Below are 16,351 nucleotides of genomic sequence, written 5' to 3' on the forward strand. Positions count from 1 at the left end.
CTTTTAAATGTAAGGTTTAAATGGATCTTATGAAGTATTGCATGTACTGTAGTATTGACTTAAGCATGACTTCAGAGATGTATATCTTTGAGGCCTGAGCAAATTGACATAACTGAGATGTTCAGTTTTTCCAATTTAATTTGTGTTGTCAGCGAAATCTGTTTACAGAATACATGGTGGCATTTAGAAATCTAATTCAATGCTCTACTTGAAAATCTCTGATCACGCTTTTGAATCAGAGCTTTTCTCAAATATGACATCCTTTCTAGGATTGTATTTATTTACAAAAGCATTTCCTTAGAAGTTTTAAAACTGTTTAATATATTCATTCTTTGTTTTTGTAGGCATACTGAGTAAAACCTGTATTTTCAATTTCATATACATGTCTGCTAGCAAAAGAATTGTTTTCAACATGGGACACATCTTCTGTAATGACTCCATGTCAAATATGTACTCTTCAAAATAAAGTACAAAAAGTTGTGAATTTTCCAGTCTTAGAGGAAAAGAGTAAGTAAATTAACATTCTACAAGAAAGTAAAGACACCAGTGAGTAAAAATTTTCCAGTATTTAAACTCTAATTCAGTTTTGTGTGTAGTCAAATACCACCTGGTATAGTATACATTGAGCATTGACAAACTCCTCCTCCACTGTTACCTTGAAGAAGGTGACATAGGGTCTCAAATTTATTAAGTTTATCTTGCAATATTTTTAATAATAACAATAATAATGAAGCTTTATTGAACACTTAGTATGTATCAGGGGCTATGTAAAGCACTTGCTATGAGTCTTTCTATTTAATTCTCAATATGACCCTATAAGGAGGTTGTAATTATTTTCCACTTTCCTAGTGAAGAAATTGAAGCACAGATAAGCTGAGGGTTGCTCAGGGCTGTATTTGGTATGTGAGAAAACTAGTTACTGAATAGTCTGGCTGTCTGGCTCTATAGCCCATGGTCAATATTCCTGAAAAAGTTAACATATTAATTTTCATTAAGTATAAATCAAGTCATCATTTTTATTAATATTTGTATATATTAGGTGTACATATTAGGTGTGCTAAGGCTGGGTGCGGTGGCTCATGCCTGTAATCCCAGCACTTTGGGAGGCTGAGGCAGGTGGATCACCTGAGGTCAGGAGTTTGAGACCGGCCTGATCCACATGGAGAAATCCTGTCTCTACTAAAAATACAAAATTAGCCAGGCGTGGTGGCACATACCTGTAATCCTAGCTACTCGGGAGGCTGAGGAAGGAGAATCACTTGAATCTGGGAGGCGGGGGTTGCAGTGAGCCGAGATCGCACCACTGCACTCCAGCCTGGGCAACTAGAGCAAAATTCTGTCTCCAAAAAAAAAAAAACTACAGCAGGAAATTAAAAGAAGAAACTATTAGTACTTATATTAGTCATATATTAATACTTATGTTTATTCTTATGGTTATGTAAGTATACATAAAGTTACACTGTACCTTATATGGTTATATAAGTATAGTTATACTACTTACTATAAGTAATGCAGTATTTATAGTACTATATATACTTATATTAATACATAAGTGCTATATGCTGTAAACAAAACTAAATCAGGGTTTAAATACGGGAAAAAATTTTTAACTGTTACCTAAATCTGTAAAGAAAATTTAAAACAATTATATATGTGTTGTATACATACAGATATACCATAAGATTGTACTATACGCCAATATAGTATACTAAATAACTTATAGTCACATAAATAATAATCACTGCAATGTTCAATTAAATACAATATTAAAAACATCATTATTTTGTACTAATTTGGGAAAAGTTCAGTCCTATTTATATAAAAAGTATGAAATATAAAATACATTAGGTAAACCACTAATGATATTTTTGAAAAGATAAATGAGCTTCTTGATGGCTAGTCTTTTTAAAAAATCTGCAGCACTAGTCCCATGTCTGGCATATAGAGTTTAAATAAATAAATAAATAAAGGATGCCTTTGAGTTTCCTTTAGACCTGCTTCACATTAATGAATCACTAAAGTGATTCATTATCTAACAGGTTTATTATCAATTATTTATATTAATTTATAAATAATTCTAATAGTTTTATGCTAGTTCTTATAACTTGCACATGCCCTTATGAAAGTTAAACTTTTAATCTATAATGGTTTTTACATTATTAATGCAATTATCTGACATTTTCTTCAAAGTGCAAATGTCAATGGTAAACTAGTTCAATCCATGTGAAAAGACTATGGTTTCCAAAATAGTAAATTTGGAGTTTATGAAATTATATTGTACTGCTGGATGTGATAACTAGAAAGACATATTCTAGAGCTGCACTGTCTTGTCTGATAGCTGTTAACTATGTGTGGCTATTTAAATTTAAATGTATTAAAATAAAAATGAAATTAAATTAAAAATTCAGTTACTCAATTGGACCAGTGGCAACCACATTGAACAGCATAGATAAGAATATATCCAAATGCTCCATTAGGCAGTGCTGTTCTGAAAAAAGGGAGAATTGATCACGTGGATCAATTAGCCTCGTGGATAATTTACAAACCTCACTTTTGCTGGCAAACTCTTGTTTTCTGGTCCCTCCTCAAAGCCACCCATTAATAAATACCATGACTAGACTGAGTTTAAAGCCTTGCTTGTCCCCTTTCTTTAGCTCTGGAGAAGGTGCTAATGATGGGCAAAGCAAGCCTAAAGGAGACAAAAAGGAAAGCACAAGCAAGAAGCAGGATAATTCACAAATTGCAGAGTAAGCTTTTATGTGATGAAGAAAGTTGTCTATGATATATCGTAGATGAGTTATTTCATTTTATAGCTTTCAGTGAGTAAAAATGTCCTTAAAGGAGGTAGAATGTTACTGGGGAGTACTATGTGATTTATCAGTTGAGTAATTAGCCTAAAATTAAACGCTGCACATAGAAAAGGAAATTAGAAACAGCAAATATAAATGGACGAAGGTATATTCCAAATTTTTAAATCACAATGTAATTTAACTGCTGCAGAAGATTGAACTTTTCCTTGATGTTTCCACAGTTACAGGATTGGAATTTCTGGTGCTTTCTTTCTTTCAGCGATCAGCCCCTTCGGTTGTCTCTTGATTTCTAGGTTTCCAACACAACCACTAGCTCTCCCCTAGATACTAACATCCTACCCTGAACTTTTCAACTTGGGATTCCTGTCTCAAATGTAGTCTAAAAAAATGACTGATTACATCTGAGTGGGTTTCCAAGGCAATGGCACAGTATCAGCTATGTTCCAGAAAAGTTCCCATTATAAATGCATGAATTCTTACCCTCTTGCTGACCCAATTGTGTTAGGTCACTGTAATTAGATCTCTTCCAGTCACCATCTTCTCTTTTTCAAGCTTCGCTTTAATCTGTCTCTTTTTCAAACATGATGTAATAAATATCAGACTTAAAAAATTTGCAACGACAAGCAAAAAGAAAAAGGTGTTTGCACACTGGTGCAGACATAATTCACTGCAGTGTTTAACCTTTGCCTTATTAAAACAAACTCTAGCTTTGGGAAAAATACTACAGGAAATAACGTCTCATATTTGCTTCTAAGTGTAGTTGAGACATTTATAATAAAATATTTAGCCATTTAAACAAAGCTTTCCTTTTCAGCACCAAGTGACCCTGAGTTTTACAACTTACTATGAATTGTTCATATACTGCATTGTGTAAGATGCATCAATTTTATCTTGAGTAGAATTAATGGAGAATATTTACCAGAGTGTTTTAGGAGGTTTTGAATCATTTTAGTGCCATAGTTTGAACTGAGCAAAAAATAAATATAGAAAATTATAATTTCTAATAATATCTTCTTAGGCTACTGTATCCAGTTACATACTGGTCGTCACCTAGCCTAAGGCATGCTCAAGCCATAATGAGTATAATCTACAGAAGAACTTTGAGCCTTCCTGGAATTACTTAATTTTTGGCACATGTTTCTTTAATAGAGAGCCACAACATTTTCTAGATGTGAAAAACTTATTGTGGAGTTAAGCTTGGGAGCATGATAATTTTTTCAGAAAGTCAAGAAGTACAGACTTGACTCAGAGCTAGAACAAGACTTCAATATTTATATGGCATGGAGGAATAGATAAGGGAATAAAACAAGTGGATAAAGTGTAGTAGAAATCCATGCTTGGGACTAAGCTATGCCTACTGCTAAAGCTCAGACATTTGCTGGACATTGTATGCAGATGGTCTGAGTCTATTTGAATGAAGAACTCAGCAACCTCCTTGGAGAGTCATCATCTTAAAGAGAAGAGGGATTAAAGTATCACTGGAACAAAATCTTCATTACTAGGATTGAATTTCAATTTTGAGTACAGCTATCCTGATCTGGCTTCCATAATCTTAACTCTGAATTCTTGTGGTTGAGAGATGTCTTCTCTGCACCTTCCAGTTTGCTTAGTTTCCTTTTTCTTTTCTTTTACTATTATTATTATTTTTGTCAAGTAATTCAAAGCTAGATTAAGGTGCTTTCTTGTTCCTTCAAAGGGCCACAAGTCATTGTTGTACACGTTCAAAAGAGCAGACAGACTGATATTTATGTGTAGGTAATCTTTCAATTCTTTCTTTTTCATTTTAGGTGACATCCTTAAGTAAAATCAGACAACATTAGAAGTCCTTAATCTATGTCAAGCACTAGGGATACAACGAAGAGCAAGACAGATAGTCTTTTCCTTGAGAGTAATTATAGTCTCATGGAGGACCTCAAAAATAAGTACTACATTGGAAGGCTGAGGCGGGCGGATCATGAGGTCAGGAGTTCGAGACCAGCCTGACCAACATGGTGAAACCCCATCTCTACTAAAAATATAAAAATTAGCCAGGCATGGTGGTGTGCACCTGTAATCCCAGCTACTCAGGAGGCTGAGGCAGGAGAATCGCTCAGACCCGGGAAGTGGAGATTTCAGTGAGCCAAGATCATGCCATTGCTCTCCAGCCTGGGTGACAGCGAGACTCCATCTCAAAAAATAATAATAAAAAAATGTTCTACATTAATTACATAAGTACAAGACTGCTTGTTAAAGCATATGAGGGGGAACCTAATCTGATGGAATTCAGGTAAGGAAAGCCTCTTAGAGTGTAATTTAAATTGATAGTTAAGGGATAGGTCGAATTAGGTAAATGAAACATACAGAAATCATTACAAGAACAAAAAACTGCATGTGCAAGGACCCTGGGGGAAAGAATAAATCTGCAGTGTTTGAAAAAGAGAAAGAAGCAAGTGTGGCTGCTGCAAATAGATTAAGGAGATCTGAGAGAGATGAGGCTGGGTAATAGCCAGGGACCAGATGGTAAAACCTCTCTCAGCCATGGTGAAGGTTTTAATTTTGCCCTAAGACTACGGGAAGCCGTAAAAGGGTTTTGAATAGAAGATGACATGACTAGAATTGCCTTATTAAAAGCTCTGTTTGGCTTTCATTGGTAAATGGATTACAAGGAGGCCAGAATGAATTTGGGAACCTGATTAGCAGGCGATGGCAATAACCAAACCAAGACATGTTTGTGACTTTGGGCTAGGGGGGTGGCTCTCCAAGTGTTATCTGTGGGTCCCGAGAGGTTCCTGGAGATCCTTTCATGAGATCTGCAACGTAAAAATTATTTTCATAATCACACTAAGGCATTATTGGCCCTTTAAATTGTGTTTGACATTTTCACTGCTTGTACAAAAGCCATAGTTCTGGAAATTTAGCTCTAATCAAGGCTGAGGCACTAAACTGTGTTTATAGTCATTAAATTCTTCATCTCTACATATTCTCAGTGAAAAACTGCAAGCATTCTTTAAGAATATCCTTGATGAAGGAGAAACATTTATTAATTTTATTAAATCTCATCCCTGACTATATATCTTTTTAATATTCTGTGTGACAAAATGGGGAAGCATTTTGCTGAAGTAGTTCAAAGTTATTGCCAGCTTCCCAAAGCAGAAGCTACTTTTCTCTTTACAGTAACAGAGGTCAGGTGCTTAATGTAGCAGAAGGCTAAAGAGAGCCAGGATATGGGAGTGAATGCTCCAAAATCCAGAGAAGAAAAGAGATAAAGATAATGGGGTCCTATATAAGTATGTCTATGGACAATTATGAGTCACTCTCCAAAGCTATTCAACCCCTCAATCTTGACTGTTAGGTAGTCATGAATAGAGTCATAGGGTGACCCTAGAAAGCCATTGTTTGGTGGCTACTAACAGTGATATGCTACAGCAAACTCATAATGGATCAGAGAATGCTTTGTGTGCATCTCTTTCCAACTCTGCTTTCAGTAATGTCAGGTTGGTAGCTTGAAATCAGACATGGTGTTCACATTTACACCATGCTAATTGGCAAACACTACAAATCAGGGTAGTGGAGAACGGGTTGTAAAACATTTACCAACACACCTCTGGTTCTGGTTAGACCTCTGAATTCTTTCTCCCTCTGATGTTCCCAAGGCAAATCATTGTCTTTCTCCATGAATTCTCATTTACTTAATAATCTTTGTTTCAAAAGAACATTTGAGATAACAGTTGGCATTGTTTAAAATGTAAATATTTGGCATATAATATACAATCAATAAATGTTTGTTGAATATAAATGTTAATTGAATAACATGTAAGTCAAATAAAGGCTAAGAATGTATATTTTCACTGCCATTGATAACATTTTAAATCTGTCTTCTCATTACATGTATTTTGAATATAGCACTTATGTCATATTAGAACTATTTATTTATATTTGAATGCCAAAAATCTAACTATTATGCCAAGGAATAGAGCCACTGAATTTCCTTTTTTCTATTTATTTTCATGAAACTATAGCTAGAGGAGAAACTAAAATTTTACTAATTTCTTTTCTCAATGATACATTACTTTAAACAGTTCTAGTGTTGACGTTAATTTAGAGAAAAAAATAGGGACTTCAGAATTTTGAGAGAGCCTTCATCAATGATACTTTACAAGATTTTGTAAAGCTATTCTTCTTTAGCTGTCAATTGAAACAAAAAAATAAGCTCACTCATAATCCATTTTCAGTCATTCACAGATTAATAGGAGAGCTTGTGGGGTTGTTTGTTATGTCATCTTTGCTTTTCTTTATTATCTTTTTAGCTTCCTGCCACTGAATCTTTGTATTATTCTTCAGAACTCACACTACTGCCTGACCAGGGGAAATAAAGAGCTCTGAAACACAAGTATTTCTTTTACTATTTTTTTTTTTTTAAGCAGTTGTCCAAAAAGTGTTGTCGTAGGAAGAGGAGGTCAAAGTAATTAACTTAAAAGGAATTTGTTTATATTTATTAGTTTCAAATATCCATTTACCATGAAGGTGGATCTGTTTAACTTTATACACAAAAAAGGCATTAAAAATGCTACTTCAATAAAGTTGAGTTTGTTTAAAATCTCTAAGAAACTTATATATTGTCCACTTCTACAAAGGAACACAACTTTTTAAAATTAGATAATAACTACTCTTCCTCCAAAAAGCCTTCATAATTCACAATCTTAAAATACATTTCTACAGCAGGTACTTTGTCATGATGAGTGCATTGGAGCAGCCTCCTTGGAAGATAAACAGTGGAAGATAAACAAAATGTTGGGCTTCGGTTATAGCACAGCCTTCCAAAAGAAATAAAGTGACTAGTTAATCCTTAGAGTACTGGAATTTGCTGTACTGTTAGCCAAACGAGTGTGTACATATGTTCAAATCTTGAATCTCTGGTCTGAGGAAAGAGCAGAAGGAAGATAAATGAAGGACCACTGACTGACCTTGTCCAGAGGGTGTTAAGCATTGTAGGGACCATTCCTATTCTTGAATGTGTGTGTCATGGGAGATGGGAGTGAGGTAGGGAAGAAAACAGATAAGGTTAGCATCACCTTTTTTTGACAGTTGAAGCTAAGTAGACAGTCTCTAAAAGTCTTTTTTCTGACAATTTCTAAAGCTTCCATGATAAAAATCACACTGGGTACCTCTGCCTTGGGTGAGGTTTCAGGTAGTTTGATTCTGAAGATTTTTTTTGCTGATGGTGATGCCATCTTTTTAGTTTGAAGATTCAACTAAGCTTTACTACAACTCACTTGGTCTATTTGTCTCTCTACTATGTACAAGCAGCTGTGTGTGTATTTTTTTTTTTAAAGCAATCTCTCAGGATATTGGAAAACACCTGGTTCATAAACAAATACGTAAAACTTACATTAAATTTCCAATGCAGCATCTGAGGAGAGTGCAAATAAGTACTGTTCTGGGCACAGAAGAATCTAGCTCCCTGAACTCATTCTTGATGATCAGACTTTAATTGAATCAACATCACCATGTCCCCCAATCGCTCATGTCTACAGCAGCCACATTGTCGGCTGCACTGGAACTAGGAAAAAACTCTCTGCACTGATTTGCATAGAAAAATAGGAGCTGAAAGAAGGAAACCAAGAAGTGTAGGTGCAGTTTTCAAGAGACTCATCAATGCTCTTTAGTTCCCAGAATAACTGTTTCCTACTCTTGGCAAGTCAACCTTTGGGGCAATGTGTGATTTCTCTTTCTGGGCCAATAAATAGTGAAGGTCAATTCTATCATGTAGGATAGGGGTCAGGAATAAAGGAGAAGAAAAATGGCTTTCTGTATTAGTACTAGTTAGGGGAATTTTACCTTTTCTTTTTAATCCACACACTTGCCTCTGAATAACAATGCTATTTCAAATATTTAATTCAAGACACACGTTAGTGTCAAGTTGCAGTAAAGTACCACTTTTGATTTTTCGGCCCTTAGGAGTGTTATACATTTTTCCTAAAATTTCCCTTGAGATCTGAGCATGTTTCTATTCCTTCTTCATGCCCTTCAGTTTATTTCTTACTACTAGTTCTGGAGTTTGATTTGTGGGTCAAGTTAATTCACAGAGTCAATAGAGATACGCATTTTGAAAACTTACCTTTGAGCAGCTATTTTACCATGTTATTTTTCCTGTACCAACTGACATCCTCTAAAGGAGAGTTATGTTCCTTTAACTTCACAAAACACACTTTGATATTTCAGAAAAATGTATGTTTGACAAATCAAAAGTAACACGAGGCAGAAACATCCTTTGTGAGAACTAAAAGGAGGGACAATAAAGCACAGTTCTTAGTTTCAGAAGACCTTATGTGTATAATTAAAGTCAGATTTCCGAATCATGTAAATGGCTCTGCTGAAATTATATCAACACATGTAGGTAAAAAGGAGAACAACAACAGAAAGTTACATCACATTGTAGTAATTATTTCTTTACTTCCTAAAAGTGCCGTGATAAGACTTTTAAAGGACCTATTCTAAATCACAACAAATCAGAAATAGTTCACTGTTCAATCAACAAATGATTTTTAATATTTATCATTTGCCAGTCAAACTGCTAGGTCTGCTGCTTTTATAAAATACTTTTTTTCTTCTTGTCTATCAAAATGAAGAATTTAAGTTTCAGTGTCTTTAAAATGACATGTAAATAATTTTCTTTTAATTTAGTATATATTTAATAATCATTCTAAGTACTTATATATAATTACTTATTATTATTATTATTATTATTATTATTATTTTTTTTTTTTTAGACAGAGTCTTGCTCTGTTGCCCAGGCTGGAGTACAGTGGCACAATCTTGGCTCACTACAACCTCTGCCTCCTGGGTTGAAGCAATTCTCCTGCCTCAGCCTCCTGAGTAGCTGGGACTATGGGCATGCTTCTATGTTTCACTATGTTAGCCAGGCTGATCTCAAACTCCTGACCTCCGGCAACCCGCCTGCCTCTGCCTTCTAAAGTGCTGGGATTACAGGTGTGAGCCACTGAGCCCAACCACTTATAAATATTAATTACAGAATGTGATTCCTAAAAATCTTAGTTTGAGTATTTCAGATCAATAAGAAGCAGTCAGCAATTGCATGACTACTCTAAAACATTCTGGATAAGAAATCAAATCTCCCAGCCTGGGCAATATAACAAGACCCCATCTCTACAAAAAATTAACCGGGTGTGGTGGCACATGCCTGTAGTATCAGCTACTCGGGAGACTGAGGTGGGAGGATTGCTTAAGCCTAGGAGTTTGAGGTAACAGTGAGCTATGATCAGCCTGGGTGACAGACTGTATCAAAAAGACCATGTATCAAAAAGAAAAAAAAGGAAAAATGAAAAGGAAAGAAAATAAAATCTCTTAGAATTGCATTTTAACAACAACATAATGAGGTATATAGTTAAAATTAGCAAGACTTGGTCTATATTATCTCTCTTCTCCTACATGCATCTTTAAGTAAGGGCTACCCTCATGCCTTGGTACCAGCTGAATGATGAAGGTGTACAACTCACACTCTAATTCCATACCCAGTAAGCCCCGGACTTTCTGCATGCTCCCATTCCAGTCCACTTCTACCTATTATTTGCCCCTTGGATTATATTCTCATTGCCAGCTCTGATCCAGGCTTTGGTTCTGTTGTTCATACTTGGTTTCTACAACTATGACTCTTCATGCTTTTTCAGACCAACGATTTGGACCCTCCATTTCCTTTCTGAGTTTTGTCTCCTTCTTGCGGAATTCCTAACCTGGTTTTAACATGTCAGGCTCTAGTCCCCAAGCTTTGTGATATCTGGCCAGTGCCCTGGGTGACCCCATTCAGGTTATAGTGCAGGTTGTATTTTATATATTTAAAATGGTGAATGAAATAAGATTCATATTAGCCATGGTATGTGCATTTTTATCTTCAAATGAGAAATCACTTTTCTTATATATTTGTTTAAAACCTATGTTTATTGTTCTGGTAAAATGCTCTATTTATCAGCAAAATGCTAATAAGAGTTATTTGAGATATGAATATAGTTTTGGGGTGTTTTCTACATTTTGACCAATTCAAAAGAATATACTGAAGTCCATAACTATATTTGGTTAAATCATAAATGTATGAATGTATATGAAAGCATTTTAAACAGTATAATTGTTCTGCACAGGTTTGTGGTTATGTTATTAGGCATAGCTGGTAGTCTCAAGAATAGGCAATGCCTTTGCTTAACATTAAATCTATAGCTAAGTCAGATTTATGTAGAAAGTGGTTTTTCACTACAAAAAATTTTATATATTAATATCTCAATTAGGAAATAATTTTATGATTACTTTTACAAAGAATAGTATCAAAATGAGTGATAAAAATGAATATTACTTTCAGACATGCTTACCTTACTTTTTAATTTAATTTTATTTTATTCTTGAGATGGAATGTCTCTCTTGTTGCCCAGGCTGGAGTGCAGTGGTGAGCTCTTGGCTCACTGCAACCTCTGCCTCCTGGGTTCAAGCAATTCTCCTACCTCAGCCCCCCAAGTAGCTGGGATTACAGGGGCCTGCCACCACCATCAGCTGATTTTTGTATTTTTAGTAGAGGTGGGGTTTTGCCATGTTTGCCAGGCTGGTCTCGAACTCCTGACCTCAGGTGATCCACCTGCCTTGGTCTCCCAAAGTGCTGGGATTACAGGCATCAGCCACCAGAGATCACTTGGACTCAGGAAGGGGAACATCACACACTGGGGCCTATTATGGGGAGTGGGGAGGGGGGAGGGATTGCATTGGGAGTTATACCTGATGTAAATGATGAGCTGATGGGTGCTGACGAATTGATGGGTGCAGCACACCAACATGACACAAGTATACATATGTAACAAACCTGCATCTTATGCACATGTACCCTAGAACTTAAAGTATAATAATAATAATAATAAAAAGAAAAGAAAAAAAAGCAAAAGTGAGGCACAGATGAGATGAGGGGTGCTTATATGAAATCTCTTATGTGAATTTGTTTTAAGGTGACTTATTTGAAACTCTGACTCTCTTCTTTTGACCCCTCAGCCTGAACAATCCATCAGCAACCCATGAGCCAGCAGAACAAAAGATGACAGAACTGGAGCTGGCAGAGCAAGGTATGCAGACAAGTGTGACTTTTATCACCTTTGGCATAACCTGATATGAATCATATTTGTGTCCCTCTGGTTCCGAATTTTATTACCAATGGAAAAACAACAACAAAAAAATGACATCAAATTTAAAATTTAGGTACATCCCAGCTTCTTTGCGTGACATAGAATCATAGAAGTTTAGAGCTAAAATGAACTTTGTTTCTCCGTTGAGTCCCATGTCCTCGGCTGCCTTAGAAAGAAAAAAGATAAGCATAATACTTTCTGACATATGCCAAGTGAAGTACAGCATTAGGCTTTTTATATACACATTCTCTATGCATATATTTTACAATCTTTCAAATTCTTACAATAACCATCAATTTAGGAATCATTATCCCTAACTTATAGTTGAAAACTCTGACATTCAGAGGATTTAGGAAGATTTAAAAATTTTTAAGGGCAGAAGAAGCAGATATTTTTAAAAATTGCCCTGATTGTACCAGATAAAACATTTTCAGGGTATAAATGTAGATATCAGAAAATTAGCTGTGGCTTATTGCATTAGTCTCAGCAAGTCATGATGTCAGCCTGGATTAGAGTCAGTCGAGATGAAGAGAAAGAAATAAAATCAGTAGAAATTTAGAGTATAGAACTGATGGGACTTGGTTATAGATTTGTTGTCGGAGGAGAGGAGAAAGAGACGAAAGAGCCAAATTTGACAACCAGTGTTTGACTTGAAGAACTGGCTGAATGGTGGAGTCATTTGCAAAGATGAAAAATCCTAACAAGAGGATTTGGGAAGTGGAAATGAGGCAGGGAGCAAAGGATGGGGAAGGAGATTGTGAACTGCTGCCATGATACAGGGAGTTTTTCAAATAGGTTTCTTTTTTTTTTTTTTTGGATTGTAGATCTGAGAATACATATTCTATCAAATGCCCACTCAACCCCTTTTTTCTCCCCTTATCCATGTGACAATCCCAAGGGTTCTTGAGCCTTGAGTTTGAAAATGAAGATGCTAACTGCATTTTCTGGATAACTATAGAGGTTGACATTTATCAACTCACAAGGCTTTGCTGCAGCCAGGCAGGCATAGGCAGAGGTAAACATCCTGCATGACTCAGCAGGATTGGAGTGCAGGTGCACATTCCCATGCTTTATATAATCACAGCTATGTAGACATAGCATAGAGAAGCTCATCACCTGGTTCTCAGCCACTATGGTTTGTAAGGTGTATAAATGTAACACTGACACTGTGAAGGACCTGCTGAATAAAGTCATGTCTTATCTACCTGCTCTCTCTCTCTACTGTTCTAGCTCACTGTGCCCCATCCACCTACTCCCCTCAGACCTCAGCTGGGGCTTGAACCTGCCACATGTGATCCCCTTGGACTTAGCTAGATTTTGGTAGATTGAAAGAAAGCGTATTATTTTCTTTTTTTCTTTTCTTTCTTTCTTTTTTTTTTTTTTTGAGACAGAGTCTTGCTCTGTTGCCCAGGCTGGAATGCAGTGGCACTATCTTGGCTCACTGCAAGCTCCACCCCCCGGGTTCACGCCATTCTCCTGCCTCAGCCTCCCGAGTAGCTGGGACTACAGGTGCCTGCCACCACGTCAGCCTAATTTTTTTTTTTTTTTTTTTTTTTGTATTTTTAGTAGAGATGGGGTTTCACAGTGTTCGCCAGGATGATCTCGATCTCCTGCCCTTGTGATCTGCCTGCCTCAGCCTCCCAGAATGCTGGGATTACAGGCGTGAGCCACCACGCCCAGCTGAAAGAGTATTATTTTAGAAGAATAATGTGTAACAAGGATATCACCTCAATTTAAACTGGGATTTTAAATTTTGGTGTGTGTTTGATTAAAAGGTGCATCTAAAAGTTCAAAGAGGTGATTTGAGTGAAATAATTTACATAGTAGGAAAGTGTCTTCAAATAAAAGGGTGTGTGGGGGTAGAGATGTAAAAGGATATAAATGGACAAGAGGCTGTCTCTTTTACTGATGGGTCTTATGGTCTCGGTCTGAACCTAGATGGAGGCAGGGGCTGCAGGAGGACACTGAAGATTCCTTTTTCCCAGGCACAGAGGCACCTATCATGTGGCTTAGGGGCCAAAGTGATGAAGCAGGATACAGGTTAGGGAAGAGCACCATTTTCACTGTATCTGGAGATAACACAGCCTGGTTCTGAAATGATAAATGTTGTTTCAGCTTGAGGGTTTGCACTTTAGGTTTGCACCAGGATAGGTGTTGGTACTATGAACAGGGAGCTAATGTTAAGAATCACTCTCAAGTGTCTCTGCTAGCCCTCCACAAGAGATGCCAGGCAGAAAGATCTGGGAGGAGTGCTTGCCAACTCTGTTCTATGTATTTGGGGACTACAGAAATATATAAATGAGACTCTGCAATTATACATAGGGTCATGAGATTGAGCTATGCTGTATTGTGGTTCTGTTTGTAAGCACAGGGTGGTGAGGCCTGGGGTAAATGGGGATCACACTAAAAAAGTAGTATGTTTCAGAACAACTGATGAAACGTATTTTAAAATGACCCATGCCCATGCCCCACCTCCAGAGATTCTGATTTAGAAAGCCTAGGGTGGCATCGTGGCAGCTGTGTGGTGCCAGAGCTCCATGAGTAGTTCCAATGCTTATGCTTGGTTAAAAACCACTGCATTTAATTTACCAGAGTTGAGTCAGAGGTGGAAATGGCTAGCAAAGAAGAAGAAATTTAGATTTTTGGAGGTATTTCCCTTTTCGACTTTGTTTTATATTCTTGTCTCCTTCTCCCTAGCTTTCCACATTCCTATTAAAATAGCTTCCTTTCCCTACTGTTGGTTTTCTTAATTCCTCACTGAAACTTTCTCCGAAGGAGAATTACAGGAAGATTCAGCCAACCTTAGACTCTTCATACTTGGACTCAGTTGAAAAGAAAAATTAATAATGCAAACATCCTTTTTTCTTTCATAGAAGAAAATGGCTCACAATCTTATTTTGTTTGATCAGCTCAATGCTAAATAATTGTGTGAATATTTTTCTTGAAACATCCCCTCTCTTCCACTACTATTTCCACAGCTCACTCTACTGTTATTTTTTGCTTAAAAGTTATCAATGGAATTTAGACATCAAAGCACCTTCAGCTTTATTTCTCCAGTCTGGCTCCACAGGCTGCAAAAATAATTCTCCAGAATTGTAAGCCACAAAAATGACCCCTCACCAAACACACCTTAGTCCATTCCTATGTAAACTAGGGAAGTATGTCATTCTTTTGTAGAATCTATATCTAGAGTATTAAAAATAAGCTGGGTTAGTGAGTTAATTCTTGTTCAATGATTCTTTTATTTTTCAATGTTATTCGCCATTTTCAATGCAATGGCATGCTTGCTTTCTTGAAATAAAGCTGAACTACAATAACTGTAACAATTTTTTTAGTGCAACATTTCAAAAGTCCATTCTATTAACTGAGACAACAGAGGTCAAATTCACATCAGGAATTAAACATATCTTTCTCCATTTACTCCCAGGAATGAAAAAGAACAGATCAGTGTTCAGTTTGAAAGAGCCATAATTCAGCAGTCTTTCTATATTACCTCTCAGAGGAAGGAGCCTGCGTGTCTAAAGAGAGAAGTGAAGTTTAAGTACTGGAAAAAAGGAAAGTCTTCAGCCTTGGGAATGTAATAACCTGGGGTCAGCTGAGAACCCTGAGGAAGACTGACCCAATCAGCTGCTGGGAGAAGCAACATAACTGCTCTGCTGGAGGGAGAAACAAATTCTAATCAGATATGAGTCAGCCATCCCGGGAGCTTCTGTTATCATGAGAAAAGGAAGTGCTCTTCCTTTCAACTGGAAAACTAGAATGTGCCACTTTTTTTTATTGTTAATGCTCCTTCTTTTCTTTTTTATTTGTTTTGTAATAAAAATTTAACTTAAAAGTTGATATGCAAACAAGAAGTGTGTAACAATCTGAATATTTAACATTGATAGATTTATCTATTTTAAAAAATTAAAGAGAATATATTAGAATTTAATGTTTACTGCACACAAGATGAAACAGAAACTAAACTTCGTTACATTTTTTAAAAATTCTTTAACTTATTCAGTTTGGATTTATTATTTGTAAAGTGAAAAGAAATTCTTTTTCTCCAAAATGTTTGTCCTTTACTAACTTTAGAAAATTGATTTCACTATTCCAAGTTTCAGCTTTTTATTCAGAAATTAAGAAATATGTAAGTATGTGTCTATTATTACTATAGGTCGCTTCTCGGGCTTTTGGCTAAGATCCAGTGTATTATTATAGAATGGGTTCTCAGATAAAGAAAAAAACTAAGAATTTTCTCAGGTTTTTGGGACTATTTCATTATAAAAACAAAAACTATATATGATTAAATTGATATTACCTTTTTGATGGACTCACTTGAAAAAGAGTGACAAGATGCAATTTCAGGAGTTTTATGGGCCAATGTTAAGGCTAGGTGTACATTTTCTA

At 36.2% G+C, this 16,351-nt stretch overlaps 1 long non-coding RNA gene across 1 annotated transcript; it reads left to right on the forward strand.

Annotated features, from left to right (window-relative positions):
- Positions 1-302: 302 nt before the first annotated feature.
- Positions 303-15,821, forward strand: LOC119621699 (uncharacterized). The gene is made up of 3 exons (XR_012093415.1): positions 303-507; positions 11,832-11,902; positions 15,390-15,821. It is a non-coding gene; the product is annotated as an uncharacterized lncRNA (long non-coding RNA).
- Positions 15,822-16,351: the final 530 nt, after the last annotated feature.

The sequence above is a fragment of the Chlorocebus sabaeus genome, chromosome 7 (genome assembly GCF_047675955.1).
Source record: "Chlorocebus sabaeus isolate Y175 chromosome 7, mChlSab1.0.hap1, whole genome shotgun sequence".
In the NCBI taxonomy this organism is placed as follows: Eukaryota; Metazoa; Chordata; class Mammalia; order Primates; family Cercopithecidae; genus Chlorocebus; species Chlorocebus sabaeus.